This window comes from Misgurnus anguillicaudatus, chromosome 4, assembly GCF_027580225.2.
Source record: "Misgurnus anguillicaudatus chromosome 4, ASM2758022v2, whole genome shotgun sequence".
In the NCBI taxonomy this organism is placed as follows: Eukaryota; Metazoa; Chordata; class Actinopteri; order Cypriniformes; family Cobitidae; genus Misgurnus; species Misgurnus anguillicaudatus.
The window spans coordinates 13,051,924-13,070,518 of NC_073340.2; the positions used below are offsets into that span (position 1 = coordinate 13,051,924).

General features: G+C 37.0%; 1 protein-coding gene across 2 annotated transcripts in view; it reads right to left on the reverse strand.

Moving 5' to 3' along the window:
* The window catches only part of LOC129420700 (cGMP-dependent protein kinase 1), a 189,729-nt gene that overhangs the window by 72,846 nt on the left and 98,288 nt on the right, over window positions 1-18,595 (reverse strand). The gene's annotated exons all lie outside the window — the stretch shown is intronic.

Here is an 18,595-nt window from a genome sequence, read left to right on the forward strand (position 1 = left end):
GCTTTATACAATGATGGACAGATGATCAACAGTAACGTATCAACCACGTCACCCAAAGAGCGCGTGTGTTGAATCTGTTTACAATGAAATGGCTGCCGCTGGAGAATTCAGATGTGTGGATTCTGACATTGAGTCTGTTCTAAAAGATATCGACAGAGCATTGATTTTAAAAGAGGAACAGAGAAACGCGATCAAGGCATTTGTTTATGTTTTTGCCATCCTTCCTACGGGATTCGGCAAAAGTTGGTCGCACTTATGGAGGACAAAGTTAAAGAAGCAACTGAAATGAGTTTCGCGGCGATGCAACTCGGCGTGCAGACGAGATGGATATAATTAGCGGTCGTTGCCAGCTTCTTTTCGGAAGCCCGGAATCGTGACTGCTGAATAAGTGGAGGGACATGCTAGGCTCCGATATTTTTCAAGCCAACGTAATGGGTAGCTATCGTCGTGGATGAAGTTCACCTAACGTACAAATGGTAAGAGAAAGTCTACTGTATGACTTAGTAAATACTTAATGTTGTGATATAAATGAAATGTTGTAAACATAGTAGGTGTTGATGTACGTTCGCTAACTCAGACTTAGTATAATCACAATGATGTTAGTGTCACTGTAGCGAAATAACTAGCAGTTCGGTCAGACTGCAAAAGACGACATTTCAACATACGTCACACACTCTGTTGCTCTGATTGGTCGTAGGTCTATCCAATTGAGTGCAGAGGCATTTTTCGGTTGAGACACGCCTCATAATTTTAGCTCAATGGAGCGGTATCAGACTCAAATTCTGACTAGAATTGAGTATGACAACGTCAGGCTATCAAAATGCATCATTAAGATGAAATTATATATAAATTATATAAATCACAGTGGACGTCGCATTTATTTAGAAAATTATTTCCAAAAATCCAAGCCGAAGAACAGACATTTAAGAACTTACAGAACTTACCTGGAAGGTTGAATAGGCTAAATTAACCGAACACGCCAACTAGCGTGAAGTTTGCATGCTCGTCAATCCACATTACTGAATCTATTGAATTACATAAATACAGAAGCAGCATATGGCGGACTCAGATGGTAATGTTGTCTCTTGCACATAAATGTCGGCTTATAGACAGAAAAATACAGTAATTTATACATGTTCAGTAAATACAGCAAATGAAATATGTCTGATGTCACAACAGCCCTGATCCATGTGCACATTAATGTGTATTCGACTTAAACATGTGACACTCTGAACTTCAGGTCTTTATGGGTCCACTTATATCCAAAAACCAGAGGTCTGACCCGAGCAGGTTCGGGTCTTAAAGGTTCACGTGCGCCTTGGAAATGTGTTGGGTATAATTTTAGTGGTCTCTAGTTTAAAATAAAATGTGCTTTTGCCGAACGGACTCTAGAAGACTTAAACTATGTCGCAAACCTTTTCCAAAATCCCTCTGATTGCCAAGAGCCCTTGCGACATTATGTGTTTGGCGGGAGGTTCATTTTCTTTGAACCAGACCTATCTCAACTTTTTTAGCGGTAACCTTGGTGTTGTCGTCAGATAACAAATGAAAATAAATGGAGCAGTGGGCCAAATTGAATGCAAGGCCACCAGGGTTTCTTTCTGTCTGACTGGTGCTTGCGGGGATGCAGACTGCAAGCACTTTAAAAAAATTAAATTGGGTCGGACTCGGATCTTATTTTGTTGGGTTTGTCTCGGATCAGGTCTTTCTTAAAAAAAAAGATTTATGCACGTCGGGTTCGGGTAAAAAGTGATTCGGGTCATTTCAGTTCGGGTACATTTCTTTAGACCTGAGAAGACCTCAAATTTGAATTCCTCAATGTAATCATTGTAAATCACTGTACGCTTGATACAAATATCTTTCTATACACCATTTATTAAGACCTTTATGTACTATTTAATAGGAATTGAACTGTATTTTACAGTAAAGCTTGCACTTTGGTACCACTTCTCACTCCACTTATAAAAATGTCAGAAGTAATAAAGCTATTCAATTCAGTCACTATTATTTAGAAAGAACATAAGTTAATGGAAGGTCAAAAAGCCTGATGTAAATTTCTGTGAATTACTAATCTAAAGTATTTACCACAGTACGGCTTTAGAGTAGAACGAGACAATATTCCTAATTATTCAAACATGCTGTGCAATATATAAAGCAACTTATGAAAAGCCTGTGAGCATTTAGAAGGTATTTAACATGACTTTAAAATACATCCGTTGAGCTCGACAAAAGGCAAAGCTCCTTCTGTAATTGGCTTACAGTGTAATTGATTCTGTAGTCTGTAATACTGTCAGAGCTCAGGAGCAGAGACACATTTATCTGTGCTGACAGAAGAATAAAACATCACTCAACCGCATTACCAATATATTACTCGTCCTCTAAAATGTGTTCTCGGGAGAGAGGCGAATCTGAAATAATGATTAGATGAAAAGCCTCTTTACTTCCCATCGGGCCTCGGATTGTGACGGCTCAATGCTGGACATTTGCATCAGCTTCAAACTGAAAAGCTTCATTGTTTTCAGTTCACTCATGTATGGAAACATTAGCCACACTTTCCTCATCAAACCTTGGCTGTTCTGACTCATAACATATCATCCATTAAAGATGCGTTTGAAAGGTTATGATTATAGAGAGTACACCACTTTCACTACTGTGAGAGTACCAGAGACTGTATGTTAAATGTGTGAGGTCTTACCGTTACACAATGAAGACCCGCAGAGATCCGAAGATCAATATTACAAGCTAATAACAGCTTTGCAAAGAACCACAATCTATGGGTGCAAATCCAATCACATGAAACATCACAAGCGTTTTCCAAAAAATTAACGCTCATTTCACAAGAATGGAGAACAGCATAGAAATGATGCTCCAAAAAACTACAGCATTCAAAACTACTTTAAACACTGATGATGACAGATGACTTTCTGCAGCAAAAGCTTTCTGTTGACTTCAAATTCAAGGACCTTTCAAGGACTTTCCAGGTCCAATACCCTCAAATTCAAGGACTTAATGTGGGGAAACATTTCAAGTAAGAGCAAGATTATATTGTGTTACCTTTTAAAATACATTGTTACAGTTCCCTTTCGAGGGAACTCGCGCTGCGTCACTGCGGTGACACTTTGGGGAAGCCTCAGGGGTAAGTGCATCTGAATGTGTATATCAAATTCAACCAATAGTGAGGCTTAACGACAAAAACAAGGGTGACGTGGGAGCCAGGAAGTATATCACTATCTGAAATATTGCCAAAGACAGCGTTACAGGGACGCAGGAAGTATGGCAAGGGAGACGCAGCGCCTCGTTCCCTTCTCAGGGGAAAAACAGTTACATACGTAACCTGAGACGTTTTCATGTGTCAAACACAACTATGCAAAAAAGCATTTTGGTATGAATAAACATTTGCATACAGAAGATATAAGCATTTAAAGCAAACAGTTTGGCACGTGTGCTTAACAAGTCTAGAATTTTTATGATATCCTACACTACACACGGAATAATATGGATTTTTTCCCCCCAGAAAACCTCTTGCATAAAATAGATTCAAGCACTTTCAATGACCTGCATCTATGTATGAATTTTCAAAAACTTCCCCGGGCCTTAAATTTTTTCCCCCCAGATTCACAAACTTTCAAGGTCTTCAAGGACCTGTGGGAACCCTGAATTAAATGTGATAAATAATGTCAGTTGTATGAAACAACACGCTCACGCTTATTAATAAATAGCTTCACTTGAACTGGGTGCTGAATCCCTCATATGTGGTAATATCAAGAAGTGTAAGTAAGGACAGCACTCACAGTTCACTTGCAAAATAGTATTTTAAAGGCGGAGTCCACGATGTTTGAAAAACGCGTTGGAAAAGGAGACGGGCCGACTACCAAAACACACTTATAGCCAATCAAATCAAATCAAATGCCGGGTTGCGTATGTGTGGGGCGGGTCTATCAACAGAAGGTCCAGATTCTATTGGGGTAGGGGCGTGTTTGTTTAGGTGATTTCAAATATCAACACTGGCTTTCAAACATCATGGACTCCGCCTTTAATCACCAACAACGGACGTTTCAGGCTAAACACCCTTCATCAGTGTGTAATGGCTCCCCTTGTGATGTCAGAAGGGGATCTTATTATAATAATACCGCCCCTGAATCTGCACTATCCAACCACGGAACTCCTATTTAGTGCAGCTCATTTAAATTTAAAAGGTCACACCTACAAAGTGGCAATTTTAACATGCTATAATAAATTATCTATATGGTATTTTGAAACTTCACATATGTACTGTGGGGACACAAAAGATTCATTAAACACCTTAAAAAAGTTTTATGAAATGTCCCCTTTAAAGTCCCACTGAAGTGCTTTACATTTACATTTAGTCATTTAGCAGACACTTTTGTCCAAAGCGACTTGCAAATGTGGTAACAATAGAAGCAATTAGAGCAACACAAGAACCATAAGGGAAATACTAGTCTCATTAAGTCCAACACAGTATTCATAGCCAAGTTTTTGGCAGAGAAAATACAGAAAAGAGAAAGATAGAAAAAACAGATATTAAGCTCTGTATTAGTAAGCGAGGTCTTTGTGGAAGAGATGGGGTTTCAGTCGATTCTTAAAGACTGCTACAGATTCAGCAGCTCTAGTCACAACCGGCAGATTATTTCACAGATATGGAACAGATCCAGAGAAGGTACGCGATATTGATTTTTTCCTTTTTGGGATGGCACCACAAGCTGTCGCTCAGTGGCAGAGCGCAGGGATTTAGAGGGTACGTATGTCTGTATAAGCGATTGAAGGTAAGGGGGTGCTGACCCAATGTCGGTTTTAAAGGCCAGGAGCAGAGCTTTGTATTTGATGCGAGCTGCTATAGGAAGCCAGTGTAACCTGACAAAGAGAGGAGTGATGTACCCTCTTTGGCTTATTGAAGACCACAATTATATATATATAATATAATTTATAATTTATTTATAATTCTTTTCATTTCATATTGCTTTTCTTTTACAGTGATGGGGTTGGTTGTCACATTGTGTCAGAGTGTCTTTGATGGTTAATTACTCCCTGTTACAATACATTCTAAAAGTAAAAAGTATACACATTTAAAGCCAAGACTCCAAAGTTTCATTTCATGTAGGAATTACTGCTGAAAGATTTTTTGAAGATGAGCAATTCATGCATGAATAAAAATTGTGACAACCAACCCCGGTCTCCCCTACTTGACAGGTATGGCATGAAACTGACGCAATATTAGACATTTATTCATTTACCCCAATAGAAAGCATATTTACATTGTCTTAATCGTTTCTTATCCTCTACATAGTGCACTATATAAGATCTAGTAAATGTATTGTAATAATGTAAGTGTCTAAACTTTTTTATACATTAAATGTTAAAAATTAGTAACCGCAGCGCTTTTGACACCCAGTATATTAAAGGTGCTGTAGATTGTAAACCTATATTTACAAAAGCATAGATGAATAATAAGAGTTCTGTATATGTGACATATTGTGAGCCTCAAACACGATTGTTTTCTTCTTCTTATGTAAACCTTAAGACTGCTGGATAACAGGTCAATCTCAACATAACACCAACTGTGACGTTACAGTCGAGATGTACGCCCCCAACATTAAATTACACATTTAAATATAGTACAATGTTGCAACAATGCTACTGTTGAGTTTGTGTAAAAAAACACAAACTTACCACTCAGAAACGTCCATTAACAATCTCCAAATAATTGATTATTCCTTAAATTCTGTATCTTCGTCTGGCTCAAACATATAAGGTCTGTTTACTTAATGTGAGCTACTGACATGAGCCTTGCTGTGAAACAGCCAATCATAGCAGAGCTTAACGTTATTATTCATGATCTTTCCAAAGAAGGTAACAAACCATTTTATTCTAGGGAAAATGCTAGGGTTGTAAATGGACATAAAAAACATTTCTGGATCATTTTTGCACTTAATAAAGTTACATAACTTGTATACAGAGAACAATTTAACAAATTGTAAAAATGCATTCTTTGGCACCTTTAACAAAATGAATCTTGAGTTTTCCAGATGAATCAGGACTGATACAGGGATAACAGAGGTGTAAGCAAAAATGATCTGCACAAGTATGAAAATTCATCATTTATCATGTCAATTTAGATGATGCTTTCGATGCAAGCGTGTGACAGTAAAAGCACAGTGGAAACATACACGATTATAATAATTAATACTCCACTGAACATTTCGTGACAGGCTCATTTGGCTCATTTTGATAGGAAAAAACACAGAAGCGTGCCGCTTGGCTGCTCTCAGACCAGAACGTTTGTTTAATCTAAATGTGTTGCATAGCTTGAAGCTTCCAATTAGTCATGAGGAAACACATGATTAAAAAACGTCTGAGTGCTTCACCCAGAGAACAAGACAGAAAATAAAATGTCTCTGCGAGTGACCGGATCGTGAGGGATGAGGAACTATCAGTTGGAGTCTGAACAAGTCTTTTGATCTGTTGTCCATGCACTAATGAGCAGAGATTATACAGTCATAAATCTGATTCAGATGGGAAGATTGAAGAGTTCTGATCAAATGCACTTTGATGCTTTCAGGAGAGTTTTTGCTCAATCAGGGTCATTCTACACATGCAGGTGTGCTATATAAATATATTATTAGCAGTATAATTTAGCTTTTTTAATTTTACCTTCAATCAATTTTACTTTTAATGTCACGTTTAAATCAGATATAGAAATCTTCTGTGCCTCAGGGATGGGATGTCAGTATTTTTTATCAGAGTAAAATTCCATTATAATATATTAACCCCTGTGTTCAGCCCTGACATCATGTGACAACGCACTAAGTGATAAAATCAAAGGCTTGATAAATTGTAAATCTCAGTATATTTGCATTGTGACTGCATTGAATGATGGGAAATCTCAGTGGTCCCTTTTGCGTCATGTGTAGCCCTGACCACAATGAAACTTAATTGGCCTAATGCAGTCTGATGTGTCCTGGGAAGTTAATGGAGTTCAGAAATCAGACTTACAATTAGATTACGTCAAATTGTGATTTGGAGTTTCATGTCTAACTATAAGTAACTGAACTTCGCAACTACACATCAACTAACTCTCATTACAGTATTAATGGACTGTTAGGTGTAGAGTTAGGGAAAGGAGTGAGCCCAGATTATAGTTCTGATCTTCTGTGATGACGTCGTTTTACAATCAATAGACTTGTGACATCTGGTTGCTGTAGATCTGGTGTGATCATTAAGATGTGATCATCTGCACATAAAGTGTACTGGCTTGTTCTTTACTGTTTCTATGACAATAACCCGTAGGTCATTTTGACGATCAATGACTATTTTAGACTATCAGCATTTCAACTAGAGCCGACTAGCAGTGTCCAAAGAGACTACTGAGAGGACAGCCATTACACCATCAGCTGACATTGATTCAGTTGTGGGGGTTTTATCAGCTCTCTGTCACTAACATCACACTGGCACCAGTACAGAACAAGCAGATGATTTTTATTAGGGGTGTAACGGAATTTGCCATCCATCTGTGTATACGTGCATTTAAGTGCACTCAAAAGTCCATACAAGGAGAGACGCGTTTCAAAAAGCAAGCAAACTTAGAATCTTTCTGTTTTTGACAGGACACATACAAACAAAATGATCTGGAAAACCACAGTATTCTTTTTCTAGTTAAAACATTTGATTATGTCTTAAATGTATGTATAGATTACAGGCAGAAACCAGTTTGTGCTTATCTTAAATAGACAGTAACCTCAATTAACCTACATAAGTCTGTGTCATTAATGTTAATCAAACAACCCAAGACAAAGAGAAAATCACTTCTGCAGCTCGAAAAAACAATTATATTTAATTTATACAAAAAAGACAGTGTTATGATTCATTATTCAATTTCTGTACCTAATGCTAATTTTAGACCTTACTAAATTTGCAACTTTTTTCTTTTTTTTTTAAAATGTTTTTAATTACTTTATTTGTTCTTATTAGATTTTTCCCACCTCTTTTTGCTGTTCCGAAAAATGATCCGATCTGTTCCTTAAAAACAACGATGTGATCTTGAGTTTTGTGATCCGTTACACGCCTAGTTTTCATTAAACTACAGGATGAGTGAGACACAAATGATGAAATAAAACTCTCTGTATTTTTCCATCTTCACTTGTGTAGCACTGTGCACCTCACAAATTTAAATCTATTTTCAAGTTCATTATTATTTTGATTTCACATACTGTATTCAAGTTTTGTTTTTAGTTGTAATTATTGTAGTAAAATAGGACTGAACTAAGAAAGATTTATTAGTAAGTTAAACAATCAATAAACCGAATTTTTACAATTCTTAGGATCCAAATCTGCTACAAACGATAACATTTTAATTTATTTTAAATAACATTTATTATAACAATTTGTTCCTCGCTGTCAGCATGAATTTTAACATGGCTAAACACAGAAACAGTGTGCTAAGATTCAGAGGCATCAGGCCCATTCAAACTGAGGGGGCATGTGCTCCGTCGGTTTTTTGAGCCAAATGGATTTTGCATGCAACCTTAAAATCAAAGAAGCCTCCATTAATCTGTTACTTATCTTTTAATCTGTTTAATATGCAAAATATTATTAATTGTGCTGCATCCTTGTCACTTTTAAGAGATTTTTGCCATTTTGATAGTGTTTTGATCATGTTACATTACTTTATTCAGGCGGCAGGCGCAGCAGTCAGCGCAGTCGCAGACGTCATTAGCGTCTGAGTGCGCTCACTGGCTCTTTGCTGCTGCTGCTGCATTTGGCTATCTGAGGAATTAAAACGTGTAAGAAATGCTCACAACATTTCCAAACCCCAGTACGGTAATGTGCAGTTAACCTCCTCTGTGTAGTAAATGTATGGTTTAAAATGTGATCATCTCAACGTTTTATTAGTAGAGAGATTTCTAGATTAATCTTCTTGGTACAACGCCAAAGTTAATCAGGAATCACACATGCTCACATATGAGGTAAAATTGAATGCAAAAAGCCGTTCCTTTAATTTTATCTAAACATATGTTTTTATCATTATTGAACATTAAACTCAATCACATGGCTATAGCTTATGTCATTTTCGTTGTGTATATACTTTATGGATTTAAAATTACATTAATTGTATAGGATAATGCAGTTGTTGTGCAAAATGCAATTAAACAAGTCATTAAACAAAATGTAAATAAACAAAACATGCCGTTTCAGATGTAAATATAATGCCAATATGTAATTATTCCGATTAAATAGTATTTGATATGAAAGTTAGTCAACACTTTTATTTTGGAGGTTTTTGCATGAAGGCAGGGGCGCTCAAATTGTTAGAAATGTAAGTGCCATGGAAAAGACTGAAAGCTCTATAATATTTCATCTCGTCTGTGTATGCACAAATTTCTGTGAGCTGTGCACACTGTGCTACCTTAAAAAAAATGGTGCATGACGCCCCTGCTAAGATTATCAAAACCTTAAAAAAAACTTCTCTGTTTTAGTATTATCAGTGTCAAAGTTCTTCAAGCTTTACAGTAACAGCAGACAACTGAATCAGTCTGACAGAAGAAACAGAGATTAATATTTTATATCATATAAGAGCTGAAAGCCCCTTGAGTACACAAAAAAGAGCTACGGCTTTGTGTTTCCATAAGCATCAGTTTGGCCATGATGATGAAAATATTGCTCTCAACATGAAACCTGAAATATGCGTCAATGCTAGCAGACATAAATGTCATATTTAATAATTATGTCAGTTGAAAAACAGAACCAAAACCTCAGATTCTAAATTCAACAAAACTTCTGTTGCTCAGTGGTTACTTAAGCAATATCGCTCGAGTAGGAGTGTGATATAGCTCTATATCATCACGGCTGTGATTAGGCCAGAGGCACGAGGCTATAGAGCTATATCACACGACTCCGAGAGCGATATTGCTTTTATACAACAGTTCGATGGCACACTTTGAAAAACGAAAACTAGAAAACAACAACGGAGTTATTTTAAAAGCCTCTTTGTTTGAGAACTACTTCCGCCACGGATTTGAGGGCTGCCAGAATGACAGGTAAAACTTTTGGCTGCTTTGAATCTCATATTAACTCAATGGACGGATTCACAGTTTTTAAATATTACAATTTCTTGGTCACAAAGTGTAGTTTTAAGATTAGTTCAGTCGAGAATATATATGTATTATATTTAAATCTACAGTCGATTAGTAAATATAGCGCCTGTTTGAACGTTTGCTTAGTGAGATTCGGTACGTATGAGAACCAAAGCATGAGCGGGCGTCAGTGTTCACTCGCCCCGCTGACCACCGCCCTCTCTGGGCTACATCTCTGACAGGGATTCCCTGGCTCTCATGTTGGCCTGATGGTCAAAAATTAGATTAAATCACCAGTATTTGGTGTCATGATGAAACTATTACTTGTTTTCTTATTCATATTTAGTGTCTTTTGTGTTGTTATTGTTTTGGCGCGAGGTAAAAGTTAATAAAACTTAAGAGATAAGAGATATAGCTCCAGAAAAAAATGAGTGTTTACATTCCTCTTTCCAAGTGTTAATCGTCCACACGATGTGACAAGACATTTCTCCCATTAACTTTAACGTAACATCCAAGAGCGCTGATCTTTGACGGTATAATAACTTCCGATTGGGGATTCACAGACTGATTTATGAGCTAGTGAACTAATGAGACACACGGAGAGTGATTCAAAACAGCGCGGTTGTGTGTGTCTGCAGTTTTTCTATTCAGAGATGAGCCTGTTTAGAGGCCCTCCATTCACTAGGTGGCGGAATGATACGAAAGGTGAAGCGGTTACTGTGCCGTTATCAGTAGAATATTGCACGCCTCTTAGCCAATCAGATTCGAGAACCAGAAAGAACTGTTGTATAATGGGTTATAACCTTCAGAAAGTCTTAAAGGGACATTCCAAATTTTTGAAAATATTCTCATTTTCAGCTCCCCTAGAGTTAAACATTTGATTTTTACAAAATTTTTGGAATCCATTCCAAAAAAAATTTTCCAAAAAAATTGATTTCCGGGTCTGGCGCTGCCACTTTTACTATAGCTTAGCACAATCCATTAAATCTGATTTGACCGTTAGCATCTTGTTAAAAATAACAAAGAGTTTGGATATTTTTCCTATTTAAAACTCTCGACTCTTCTGTGGTGACATCGTGTAGTAAGACTGACGAAAAATTCAAAGTTGCGATTTTTTTAGGCAGATATGGCTAGGAAGGAACTATACTCTCATTCTGGTGTAATAATCAAGGACTTTGGAAGCGCAATGATATTACACAGCAGCCGAAAGTAGTCCCCTTAGTAACTTTCAATAGCAGGGGACTATTTTCGGGCACTGCGTAATATCAGTTACATCAGCAAAGTCAAAAATGTCAAAAAGAGTTGAGTTTTCACAATGACAAAATGGGTAAATTGTGTCTACTGAATGACAGCAGTTTCTCAAAATTCATTTGCCTCATGTTTGAATGTTTAGGAGGTTAGATAAATACAAAATGGATTGCATCCGTGAAATAATCCAAAGTGGGAAATTCAACTGAAACGGTTTCTCTGTGATATGAGTGTATGATATCTGTATACAAGGATAATTACACACAGACTGAAACCTTTCATTTCAACAGTTAAGGTAAAGTCACCGGTTCACGGCTCTGAGACCCGATATCACGATACAAACCATTATCCGCCTACTTCTATTCAGGAAGGTTTCAATTTAAAGGTAATTACAACACTCACACCAATAACATAATGACAAAAGTCCTGAATGATAAACACAACTGTTAAGATAATAATTCAGCTGAGAGCCAACAGCAGACAGACGATGCTATTCTGAGGCCTGTGTGATGAATATTCAATATCATATAAGCACAGGCCATCTTTCATCCAGCAGTTAAAACCATCAAGTGCTTCCTGTGAGCTATAAGCAGACCAGTTCACTTCAATCAAACCCATTTAACATCTGTTAGGAGAAACTGGGAAACAGAATCAATGTGGTAAACAGAGAGAAAGTGAGAACGGCACAGATCGTCACTTAAATCAAATCCAATCTTTTTATTGATTAGCTGTCCTGATGTTATTCATGGCAACGTTCAACAAATGACTGCAGGACTCTAAAAGAATGAAATAGCTTTTCTGTCACCCTGATTAAAGCAGACGCCTATTAAAGAAGGACATTTCGGACCTCACGTATCTCCCTGCTCTGGACAGGACAAACCCTCGTCAACAACATATGAAAAAATAAACTGCCTGCACTCAGAAGAAACGTTAAAAGAGCTGATAAAAAGGGACATACATCTATACTGTATAGAGCCAGCAGAGCCCTGTTATCACACTGACAGACAGAAATGTACTCTGAAATCTAAAATGAGGTCCAAACCCATTACATTGCCAATTTCAGTGGACGTCTATCTTTGTTATTTCAGACACTTCAACAAATTTATACAATAATTCAATTAATCCAGCATGTTCGTGAGAGATTTAAAGTGTCCACAGAGTGCAGTCACAGACAAAGAACTGAACAGTGCTTATTAAATGCTATAGACCTCACAATAATTCACATATTACTTTATATGGAACCAGAATAAAATGCTTCACTTATTCAATGTGTCCTGTTATTTGCAAAATACAGATTATAATAAATAAGGAGCCTTTGTGATCAAAGCATATAATATACAAAGCCTGTTCTGTCTTGAAACCTCTGTAGTTTAAATAACAGGAAAAAAGGTTAGAAAAGACCATACTAGTTACTGTTTGGGAAAAACTCTGATGTGCAGATGCAGATTACTTTGGATGGCTTGTAAGAGTATTACAGTATGGTGTTTTCAGACCTGTATATCGATCACTTTGTTCCAAAACTTTGTTCATCTTGGTTCGGTTTGCATTCACAAAGCAATATTTCCAAACAGACCAGACTTTGATACGATACAAGTCAAGTGCGAGTAAACTCTCATTTAATTTGTCAGAGTGCATCAGTTTATTTTCTGTGATTCCCCTCAAACTTGTCCTTCAGGAATCAGGATTGACATACTTCAGCTTCGGAGGATTTTTAACAGTTGTTATATAACTTCATTATTTTGAGCAGTAATCAAAACATAAGCGGGACAACATTCTTACCCTGTACTTATTGTGGAAAAGAGCAATTTGCCAAGTCAAGTAAAGCAAGTCAACCTTTATTGCAACCCATTCTCACTCCCCAAGGCGTCAAAATCTGAAGCATGTTCAAACGCCTTCAGCGTCAGTATGAAGACGCGAAGGGTCCCCCTATGCGTCACTATATCGACGAAATGGGAACTCCGTTGCTTTCATGCTAATCCCTCAGCGTCGGATATAGACGAAAGGGAATCCCGGAAGGTGATGCCGTCACGTTATGCGACGATCGGCAGGATCATGCCGCTTCTGGGCGGTAACTACCCTAATTTTTTACAATTGTCACTTGGGGTTAGAACCACTTTCTGTTACATAAAATTACATCCTAACCCAAACCCAACTCTAACCCTAATTCCAAGCGACAATGGTATAAAAATCAGAAGACAAAAGTATAAACCAATACAGACATCCTAACCCAAACCCGAACTCTAACCCCAACCCAAGCAACAGTGGCTTAAAAATCAGAAGACAAAAAGTATAAACAAACTGTCATCCAAACACCAAATCTAACCCCAACCCCAAGCGACAATGGTTTAAAAATTGGGAAAAAATTGAGTAGTTACCGTCCAGAAGCGGCATGATCCTGCCGATCGTCGCATAACGTGACGGCATCACCTTCCGGGATTCCCTTTCGTCTATATCCGACGCTGAGGGATTAGCATGAAAGCAACGGAGTTCCCATTTCGTCGATATAGTGACGCATAGGGGCACCCTTTGCGTCTTCATACTGACGCTGAAGGCGTTTGAACATGCTTCAGATTTTGACGCCTTGGGAAGTGAGAATGTGTTGTTTATTTACAGTATATAGCACATTTAAAAACAACGTAGGTTAAGCCAAAGTGCTTTACAAATGAATAAATGGTTTAAAAAACAGTTTAAAAAACATAATTCTATCAACATCAACCCATAATTTATAATCTATTCAAAGGCTAAAGAGAACAGATATGTCTTCAAGGACCACTTAAAGTGCCCATCTTATGACTGCTTTTCCACAAGTTAAAAAGGTGTATGAGTTCCATAAAGCATGTTTCAAAAGTTGTTTGCTCGAAATAGCCTGTAGGAAAAGATTCTTAGTCATCTCTAGTAGCCTCTGTTTCAGTGCATTTCAGATTTTGCCGTTTTGAGGTGGTCATTACATATTTATGAGCTGCTGCTCCTTTGGCAATGCCCTACTACTAAAATCATGTGCGCATGCGCAATGGTATCGGGAGCAGTACAGACCATACTGTATTATTATTTTTATATATTATATATTTTTATTAATGGTTTATGTATTGCCAACAGACGAATCAAGCAAAAAAGTTTCACTAATAAGTACATTCCAGGAGAAGAAACTCATGACACACAATGATTCCAGAGTAAATTGTGATGTAGCAGTCTCAACAACACACTCGTTTTGCCCTGGACAACGCTAACATATTCCCATTATAAAACATTTTCAAACGCATTATTTTACGAAAATTACAGAAATTAAGACCTGGTGGGGGATGTATACTGCTTGTGGACAGCATGCTAATTGCTAGAAGCTAGCGGGAGGTCCGCTGTATCTTGGGAAAGTGATAAAGACTTAGGGGGTACATTAGGCTCGTTAGAAAAGCCGGGTCGGTATAGGCTCGGTCTTGGTTAGTTTGTCAAAACATTATTACTTAGTAAGTTCATGTAGAATTGTAAAATAAAGCAGTTAAACTTTCGAAAAGTACGGAGGTTGGTCACTGGCTTTGCAGGAGAAACCACGCTGCAAACTAACTAGCAAAGTGGTTAGCCACCTCGTTGTTCTCAATGGCAAATGACTGCTAAAACACACACACAAGTTCACCCCCATGACGTGCACCAATTCGTGGGCGGGATGAAGTCAGTTTTTTAACACTGCTAACAATATCTATATAGCCTACTGTCTACAAACATTAATAATATTAACATTACTATACATCGTTTAAAATGTATAACTTTTAGCATCAGTGTATGGTCTCTGTTTTGAGATACAGATGTTCTAGCATCATAAATGTAGTATTTTTGACAGAAGTCCAGATGACAACATGCAGAATATAAACGTGACTTCTTACCTATGAGTTCATATAACAATCGCAAATCGAATCCAGTCTGTTTCAGATTTCAAAACTAATAACACACAGATTTTGCACCGGATGCTGCAAATTATTTTGACAGGTATAGTTTAATATAACACAATAAATATAAATATGTCTTAATTACATATCCTGCATTATATTTAAAATTGATTAAACCAAATCGTGTGTTTGTAATATTTGAACGTTTTGTCTTATTTTAAAACTGAAAGTAAATGGGACTATAAACAATATAAACACAGATATATAACATTCACATGATTTAGTTATGCTGTGGTTCATAATTCTCATTAATTCAGATATCACTAGAGTATTTCAAAACAAAGTAAAGTAAGAAAAATATCACAGGTTTGATTTATTTGCATTTTATGTTTATGTAAAGATAATAGATAATAATCTTCTTCAACAACAAACCCATGACAAGACATTGCTGTGCATGCCCAGACAAACAGCATAAACAAATTGCTCGGCAGGAGAATCAAATGAGTTTATTGGCTGAAGACTCATCTATGATTATAGTTTATACCACAACAACCACTATTACATTTTCTTCTGTATAATTTGACCAAAAGAAGAAACCAAAGACTTTCTCTCTGTGGTAGGGAAATTAAATGAGCATACTGTTCAGTCTGAAATGAGAGAAAGATATTTGAGATATATTCTCCAGGCAGAAAGTCAATAATAGCTCTGATATGGCTTAGTGCACGTTGTTGCATGTCTTGAATATTGTGCAGTGTTTTAAAACAACTTTTTGTGTATTTCCTATTTTTTTTTTTATTTATTTTTGTGTCTCTCTCTAAACCTCTGAATTCTAGTAAATACACCCAACTTTAATATGTGGAAATATGAAGTAAGTATGCTTTCATTTTTTTATAAACTGCTGTTCATCATCTCTATTCAATGCTATTTAACTGTTGTGTCTAAGATCTTTTACATGCTACATTAAACACCAGCCATATCTACACCTCTGTATCTCTGTACGAAATCTGTTCAGCCAGAATAAACAAATTATCATTGATTTTGACAAACACTTTTGATACTAAATGATCTCTTACCACAGCCACTGTAATGTTTTTAAACTTTAGGCCAAGAAAAACTATGATTATATAATAAAGACCAAGTACCACAACCTTGAATAAGCATTTGTAGCATTTAACAAAATGCTAAAGCTCATTACAGATTATGATCAGCAAAAACATACACCAATACTATACTTAAGTCAAATCTTATCAAGATAAAACAGTGTTTTGCTTGGACCTGAACAGGCAGAACAACATCTAAAAAAAACAAAATCCCACAACAATTATTTAACAGAGAACGAATTACAAAGGAAACACTTCAGAGCCCAAATCAAGTAATAAGGAAACATATGCCTATTAGTTATATTGTAAGGTTTTGTTATGCACAAATGAAAGATTTAAGCCTCTTTCACACAGTAATTCTGGTAAATTACCATGAATTTACCAGAATGAATTTACCAGTAAATACAAAAATGTGCTGTTCACACACGCAGTGGCGTTCCGTTATTTTACCAGTAATTCAACAATGCATAATGCATCATATTTGACCTCAGTCAGAGCAATTAATGATTCTGCGCCCCCTCTAGGGGTAAATCTAGATATAAACATTAAGGGCTCTATCATTCCCCCCGGGGCAATACAGCACAATGCGTAACGCAAGTGTCTTTTGCTAGTTTCCACCCGGCGCAATTATCATTTTCACGTTTTGCGCCACATTGTTTAAATAGCAAATGCATTTGCGCTCAATTTTGCGCATTCTGGTCTGAAAACGAGGTGTGTTCAGGCGCACTGTTGGCGCGTTGGTATTTTGAGGCAACTAAAATAGACTACGCCTTTGACCAACTAAAACCTGGTCTAAAGTCTATGGTGCAATATTGTTTTTGTTATTTAATGTACGTGTTAGTAATATGCGCCTATAAACGGGACGACAATGCGCGGTTGCTTATCACATAGATGCACACATTGCGCAGCAGCACATAAACGTTTTAAAATATGAAAAATCAAAGGATTAAAATGTAAAAGATTATTATTTAGCCTCTTGGACATAAATAAGGACCGATGACCGAATGAGACGTTACAAGGCGTAAAGAGCTGCTTCACCTGCAATCTGGTAAGTAATTAAATGTTTCGCTTTAAACAAATGCAAATATTGCATTTTTTAAAAAAAATTAATGCTTCCCCTCGGATTTATTGTACATGATGACTTTGTACCTGTAGATATGATGAGATGAGAACCGTTTTTAAGTAATGCTTTTTAAAACCCTCACGGCGCTGTCCGAGTGCTGAATGCTTCGGCTCTCCGCACGTTTGTAAATTCTTTATCTTCTGTTCGTTACCAAAAAAAAAAGGATTTTTGGAGTACAAACCTTTTCTTGCATATTTGTAAATTATTTTTTTAGATAAAACAGATCACATAGGCCAGGGCTATTCAAATCTTACCCTGGAGGGCCGAACACTGCATAGTTTAGCTCCAACCCTAATCAAATTTAACCACCTGTGATTGTCTAGTGATCATGAAGACCTTGATTAGCTTGCTCAGGTGTGTTTGATCAGGGTTGGAGCTAAACTGTGCAGTGCTCGGCCTTCCAGGGTAAGATTTGAATAGCCCTGATGTAGGCCATCCATTCATTTACAGCAATTAAAAGCCTGTTAATTTTACTTACATGACTGAAAGACAACGACTTTTAAAGGTTTTAATACCAAAAAGTAACAGCTTCAATACTAATGAAAACAACACATTTTTAATATCAATCTTAAACAGGTGATTATCTTCCTCCACTTAGTTTTTAACCTGATAAGGAACACTCTGCCGTACACGGTACACCCCCTCCCTTGCACGCGAGGCTGCATTACGTCATTGTAACTTTGAAGCATTAAATCTTCAAAATATACGGTCATGCGGCACATCGTTGTAAAGCTTAGACTTTCGGGATTCCATTAAGGGCACACACAAAGCATAGTATGATTTATAGCAGTCATAAAACTGTAATCTAGTTATTAGTTACCTGAACCGGGCGGCGCCGATTTAGGATATTTACTTACCTTCAAAATCTCCCCTTTATCCGCTTCGGTGAAATTGTCCAAAACAAATTGTTCATAAATCCCCAAAAGTACAATGAAATGGAATACCCAAGCCTTTTAATCCAAAACGACTTGTTCATCTCACAATCTTGACGTTTCTGACCGAATTACGATATAAATAGTGTATACAATTAGTTCACTAACGGACATTCGTTCGAATCTCACTTTTCATTCACGATTTATGATGAATATATTCGGATGTCACGTTTATTGTGCAACGTCTGAGGAACAAATACGCCCCCTTGTGGAATTTCAGCCGTTC